At 47.7% G+C, this 6,548-nt stretch overlaps 1 long non-coding RNA gene and 1 other non-coding gene across 2 annotated transcripts; one reads left to right on the plus strand and one right to left on the minus strand.

Moving 5' to 3' along the window:
• Nucleotides 1-150: 150 nt before the first annotated feature.
• LOC147830645 (uncharacterized) lies at nucleotides 151-4,184 on the minus strand. The gene is made up of 3 exons (XR_015448977.1): nucleotides 4,046-4,184; nucleotides 1,540-1,744; nucleotides 151-285 (listed from the first exon to the last, which is right to left on the minus strand). It is a non-coding gene; the product is annotated as an uncharacterized LOC147830645 (long non-coding RNA).
• Nucleotides 4,185-5,383: 1,199 nt separating this feature from the next.
• LOC147830646 (small nucleolar RNA SNORA48) lies at nucleotides 5,384-5,526 on the plus strand. Its single transcript, XR_015449693.1, has one exon. It is a non-coding gene; the product is annotated as a small nucleolar RNA SNORA48 (small nucleolar RNA).
• The last annotated feature ends 1,022 nt before the right edge of the window (nucleotides 5,527-6,548 follow it).

Genomic DNA, 6,548 nt, shown 5'->3' on the forward strand with positions numbered 1-6,548 from the left:
ATGTGTGTGTTGTACAGACTTATACTTAGAGCCCTGCACTTACTAGGTAAGTGATCTATCACTGAGCCACATCCCCAGCCCACTTCCTGTCTTCGAGAAGAAATATCTTCCCATCCCCCAGTTGACCATAGTCTGACACTCACAGGCAGTTTAGAGCCCTCATGAGCATGGGCAGGTGTATAGATGTTCAGGTACAAGCAGTCCTCAGACATGGGGATGTGAGGCATGGTCACATTTAGCAGCATCCAAACGTGTGCATTCCTTGTACCAGTCTTTTGCAGACACCTGGTGATAATGCTAATTAGTTCAGGGGCTGTGAAGTGGTCAAAACCAGACTCTGGGCCCTGACTTGGTTCCAACCACCCTCAGTGTCCTGCTGCCCCCCAATGCCCTGCTCACACATAATCCTTCTCTCAAGTTCCTGTTCATCAATGCACAGGCCACAGACTCAGGGGAACCTGGAATGGTGCTTAGATTTCAAGGGAGGCCTCAAATTTGATGAGGGTCTTGAATCCAGCTCTACATAAGGCTGGGAAATTGTGACTCTTAGGTATCTATATGGGAGCCATTGGCTACAGATGTTGAGATTCACCTTTTTTTTTTTTTTTGTACTGGGGATCAAAATTGGGACCTTCCACTTGCAAGGCAGGCGCCAGAACAACTGACCTAAATCCCTGGCCCTGACATTCACCTTTAATGTCTGTATTTATTTGGTTCTGGAACAGGGGTGGAGCCCACACACAGGTCCTACAAGTGGGAATGGAGTTTAGCTTCTCAAAGATAACTGTGGGACATACTCCATAGAAAGATTGCACTGTTAGGGAAACTCATCCCACCCACAGAACCTCCACTTGTAGCAACATAGGCTTGTTCCTTGCACAATGGCATCTGGCCCTATCAGTAGGCATAATGAGTGTGGAGGGTGGGGACTCAAAGAGCCACCATTGCTGACCTTCTCAGGCATCTGCAGTGTTTCTTAAATGTGCACAGGCTAGGGCCAGGGATTTAGCTCAGTGGTGCTGTGCCTGCCTCGCAAGTGCAAGGTCCTGAGTTCTATCCTCAGTATTGGGAAAAAAAAAAAAAGTGCACAGACCAGGTGTGGTGATGCATGCCTGTAATCCCAGCAGTTGGGAGGCTGAGGCAGGAGGATTGGTGCCAGTTCAAGGCCAGCCTGGGCTACATAGCCAGACCCTGTCTCAAAAAAGAAGATTTGCATGGAATTGTGCATCAATTGGAGCCTCTCTCAGAATCACATCCCCTAGTGGCAGAAAATACTTGGGATTCCATAAATCCAGAGAAATGTGTGTCTGCTCCATTGTTCAGGAACTGGGGCTAATGCCCTTAGGCTCCCAAATTCTGAGCCAAGACCTGTCAACATTTCTTCACTCTCTGCAGCCTCACATACTCACTGTGGGAATCCTCCCACAGAGAAAAACTGACTGTGGAATTTAGACGAAAGAACCACTGCAGCCTGGTCCAGAACCCAGAGCACCTGAACCCTCCCCAGGGTCTGTTTTCCCAGGTCCTCGGAGAACTTACTTGGCTGGGTAGGAGGTCGCATCTCTCACACCACTCCAAGGCAGAGGTGCCTCAGGGGCTGCAAACCGCAGCAGCCCTACAGGTGGCTTGGCAAAGGGAATTCCCAGGAAGGTGTGGACCCCCACGACAGTACCCTTCACATGGATGAGCCTGCCCCGCACTGGGCCTGTGTGTGTGGTCCGAATGGGGCTGGCAGAGTCCTGGGCTGTGAGCAGAGAGATGCATATCAGGATTGGGTCTTTCCAGTCCGCTATCTTCACACTGGGTGTTGCCACCACTTTTCATCATGCATTTCAAGGGACCCTGATCTGAAAATTCTGGATTTGTACCTGCGTTGGCTGTCAGGGGGAGCCCTGAGCTCCACGGTCATCACTGGGCCTATCCCAATCCTATTCCACCAGGCCCACTCAGGTTCCTTGGGACTTGGTAAATCTGTCACCTAAAGAGTCTCATGAGGTGACAGGAAAGAATGTCCTTCACATCAACCTTGCCAGATGCTGGGAGGTGATGGGAGGATGGTGGGAATGGACTAAAAAGTCTCCCATCCTCAGGGATTTCACAGTTGAGGTGGAATGACATATAGAAAGCATCCTACATGAAAGCATCCTGTAGAAAGCAGTGAGTGACATGGTGAGGAGAGGTATGAGAGAGACATGCAACTGTGTTCAAACCATAACCCTGGCCTATGTCTGACTGGAGTCAGCAAGGGAAGAAACATTTGACTGACACCTAATAGTCCAGATAAAATTACTCTGTCCAAATCCTGCTTGAAATTGAATGATGGGCACATTGTGTTGGATATCTTTCCTCTCTGTCACAGGTCAGGCCCACTACAGGGTGCTGTGCACCCTGTCAGTCCTGATCTCTGTGCCTCAGGCTGCAAGGCCCATGGTTTCCTTGCCCTTGTTCTCTCCACCAGATGGCTCCTCACTTGTACCTCCCTCCTGCTGTCTGAGGTTCTTTCTCTGTACAGTGTAGCAGACCCGGGCCAGGTTCCATAAGAAAAAGTTAAACAGCCCAAAACATCCTGCAGAGCTAGTGCTCCCCTCCCCCACCAGGTCCACATGGATCAGCATGTCCATGATACCTGGTGCAGGTGAGGGCAGGGCAGCAGCCACTCACAGACTCCAGACAGGGCAACCTACCAACATCTTTCCAAGTCCAAATGTGTACTCTGCTCGCTGGTAATGTGCTCCCTACAACAAGATGCCTTGCCAGCTGACATCTCTGTCTGTGTAATTCACTGTGACCATCAGACACTGATACCTGATGCTTGTTACAGCACAGGACAAAGTCTGCTGCGATGTGCCTGCTGGGAGACCGGGTATGTGCACAATCCTTGAAGAAGAAGCTCTGTCACAGTGGTGTGAACTGTGCCCCATGTCATTAGGGAGAAAGCTCAGGATCAGAAATTGCTGAGTTTGCGACCATTTAGATGAAAACCAAGGATGTGTGCACACATCTAGTCTTAGGTACAGTTGTGGGCATGGGGTGTAAGACCCTGTTAGCTAGATAGTCCCTTTGGAGAAGCCAGGTGTAGGTGGACAGAAGAGGATGGGTCAGAACTCTGTGCCTTCTGATGGCTCCTCAATGATCCTGAACATAAATTCAAGCCAAAGACTGTTTAAACAGGAGCCATGAGTAATGTGGGGCAATCTTTCTGCCTGGAAGTCCTGGTGCCCTCAAAGAGCCTGGTCAATAGCAGGTAAGGAAAGAAGTCTGGCAGTGTGGACCACAGACTTAAGGTGAGTGGGGTAGATTGGATTGCAGAAGGATGTGGGAACTTTTGAGATTCCACACTAGGAGTTTGAGGTGAGGGATTAAAGGCTGCAGATGCACACTGCATGGGGAACCCTCCTGGCATCAGCTCCTGATAAGGGCTTGAGAGAGCCTGGCATGCCCAGAGCACCTTCACTGTGCCTTGTAAGCCAAGCCATGCCTTTGCCCTTGGAGGGGAACATGGAGTAAAAGGTCCCAGTGGCCTCTCAGTTTAGCTTTCAGATGTCAGATGTGGTACTCAGAGGCTTCTGTGTCCCCCAGAGCCATTAACCTTGCCTGGGACATTTTTGGAGGGGTTTCTCTGGCAAAGGGTGTGTCACCCTCCAAGAAAAATAGCAGCATTAAGCTCTTAGTGTTGTTCCTACACCTGAGGTCAGAAGCATCTATCCACAGCCACACATACAGGAGGGAAATGTTTGGAATCCTCCTCTGCCAGGAGGCTGCTGACCTGCCCATGCAGTGCTCCCTAGATCTCTCATAGTGGATGTCCTCCTTAGTGTTGGTTCCTCAGCACGCTGGACCTTCTCTGTGCTTCAGATGCCAAGCTTGAGCTCTGGGTTAATGGGGTTGAGTGGGCCCACATTTCCCACTCTGTCATTTGTCCACCAGCTACTCCCTCACAGATGGTTCTCTGCTCCCTGTGACCATTCTTCCACAGCCTGAGGTTCTGCCTCTGCATGATATGGCAGAAGTAACCCTGATCCCATGGTCCCCGGAGGAATCTCACCATGGCAACAGAAGAAGAACAGCAAAAGCTCACAGGTCACTGTGTTGAGTCGAGCAAGAAGTTGAACCAGCTGCATTGTGGAGTCACAGGCCTCTTTCTGAGCTGCATCAAGTTGCACTGACAGAAAACTGAGGATAGGATCTTGGCCACACTGGTGTTTCAATCAGCAAGGAGTAGGTGGGACACCAAGTAGGCAGAGTCAGGTAGGTGTGGCAGGAGAGTGTCACATGGACAGCAGGAACATGCAGTGCCAGCCCAACCTGACTTCTGGAGGAAGTGATACAGATTGAACCTCAGGCAACCACTAGTGCCCACTGACAACCAGTCTTGGACTCCTCATATAGCCTCCAACAAGCTCAGGCTGCCACATCCCTGTGTCCTAAGCATCACTTCTGGGCCTTTTGCAGAAGTGACCATATTCAGAAACACTTGCAGTAGCTGGGAACTGGAATTCTGGAACTCAACCCAATCAGCAAGCCTTGTGCTTGATTCATTGTCTTCCATCCAGTTCCTTCTAGTCCAAGACTTGGTCCCAGACCCTACTTAGGCAGATGCTCTCTATGCCTTACTTAAGGCAATTTGAGGGCTGGCCTTGGGAGCTGAGAGATTCCTGGCTCCTCTCAGGTCAGGGTTGTGTTATAAACTGTCTGTTAACAGGACAGCACAGTGCTTCTTCCTAATCAGGGCTGCTGTCCACCAGGGATCGAGTGAAGTTTCCCACATACTCTTCCTCTACTGAACCATTTTACTGAAACCTTGACACTTATGATGGTTAAAATAACAGTAAAAGTGTTGATGACTGAAAAAGAATCTCAGGAGCAGTTCTGTGTGTGCAGTGATGGGTGTTTTGAAAATTTTCATATATAGTGATCCAGAAAAAGAGAGACAGATAGTGAGACAAATTGAGAATGATGCAAGCAGCAGGTAAAAATGCAGGGATACATCAGCAACGAGATACCACTGGACATTCACTCAATAGAATCAGACTTAAGACCCATTCATACAAGGGTTAGTGAGGAGGAAGAGCAATTGGCCCCCTCATGTATGGCTGGCAGGGAAGCAAAATGATGCAGTCATTGTGGAAGAGACTTTGGTATATTCTTTAAAAGATAAAGATACAATCATCATATCACTCAGCAATTGCATAGTCAGGTCTTTACCCCAAAGAAATGAAAGTATGTATCCATGGGAAGACACATCTGCAAGTGTTCAAAGCAGGTTTATTAAAAATAGTCAAACACAGGGCCGGGGATTTAGCTCAGTCGTTCCTCTGCCTGCCCTGCAAGCGCAAGGACCTGAGTTCGATCCTTGGTACCAAAAAAAAAAAAATAGTCAGACACCCCCAGTAATAGACAAAGAGACATCTCATTGGTGGTGTTGTTCTTGTATCAGTCAGAGGTAGAACAGATGACAGTCCTTTGTTCATCCTAGCTTGATGCCTGGGTTGGTGGCCAAAGCTGTTTCATGCCTGGGGTGCATAGAAAAATAGTCAGACATGGAAGTCACTCAGATGTAAATCACCTAGGGAGTTGACATGCATGCTGTCTCCCTACATGGAATGTTGCCCCACAATAGAAGGAAAGAAGTATAGCTTGAATCTCAAAAACGTTATGCTAAGTGACAGAGTAGTCACAAAGGACTTCTTTTTGTATATTATTAGAGAAAGAGCAAAGTACAAGAGAAATCAGTTAGGCAGTTGCCAGGGAGCAGGATGGAGGGCAGTGATGACTATAAAGGAGCACGAGGAGAGTTTCTGCAGTAGGAAAACATTTGGAACTTAACGTAGTGGAAGTTGGATGCATCATATATTTACTCACATTTAACAAATTATGCAGCTAAATTGGGTAAACTTAAATGCATATTATTAATTATTAATAAATATTATTAACTGGATAAACTTAATATTACTTAACATATAATAAAACTCTTAAAAATAAGATTTTTACTAAAATCTAAGAAAATACCCAGAGAACCCACTTTGGTGGAGTGCCCTGTGCACCCGCAGAACTGGAAACCATACAGAGGCATGTTTACAGCAGGAGTTCAATAAGGATTTCAGGACACAGTGGAAGTAATATGGGCCGGACTCAGGTCAGGGAGCACTGAAAAGAAGGTCTCCACTCTCTTGCAAGTGCCTCCGCACAGGCTGAATGTTATCCTTGCCTGCCCCCTGGAGTCCAAAATGAGTAATGCTGGTATTTTTACTTGGCAACTAAATTCAAAATACCTGTGGTTAATCTTAAACGCCGCGATTGAAGGGGAGGGAGATTTTCTGCTGGGAAAACTGGTGCTCATGGAGGGGAAGTGGATCAGAGATAGGGAAATTGAGGGCACAGGATTAGGACAGGGATAAGCCTTTTAACGACACAATGAAAATACTTTGGGAGAACAAGTAGGCAGATTGACCACAGTATGGCAGCTTTGTATAAGGAGAGAAAAAAAATAACAGTTTTTTGGGGGGAAGGGTCTAAAAAGTGTAGGGACAACAATGACTGAGATGGAA

The sequence above is a fragment of the Heterocephalus glaber genome, unplaced genomic scaffold, assembly GCF_053883595.1.
Source record: "Heterocephalus glaber isolate CG9 unplaced genomic scaffold, H.glaber_assembly_v1.0 deba00000071, whole genome shotgun sequence".
In the NCBI taxonomy this organism is placed as follows: domain Eukaryota; kingdom Metazoa; phylum Chordata; class Mammalia; order Rodentia; family Bathyergidae; genus Heterocephalus; species Heterocephalus glaber.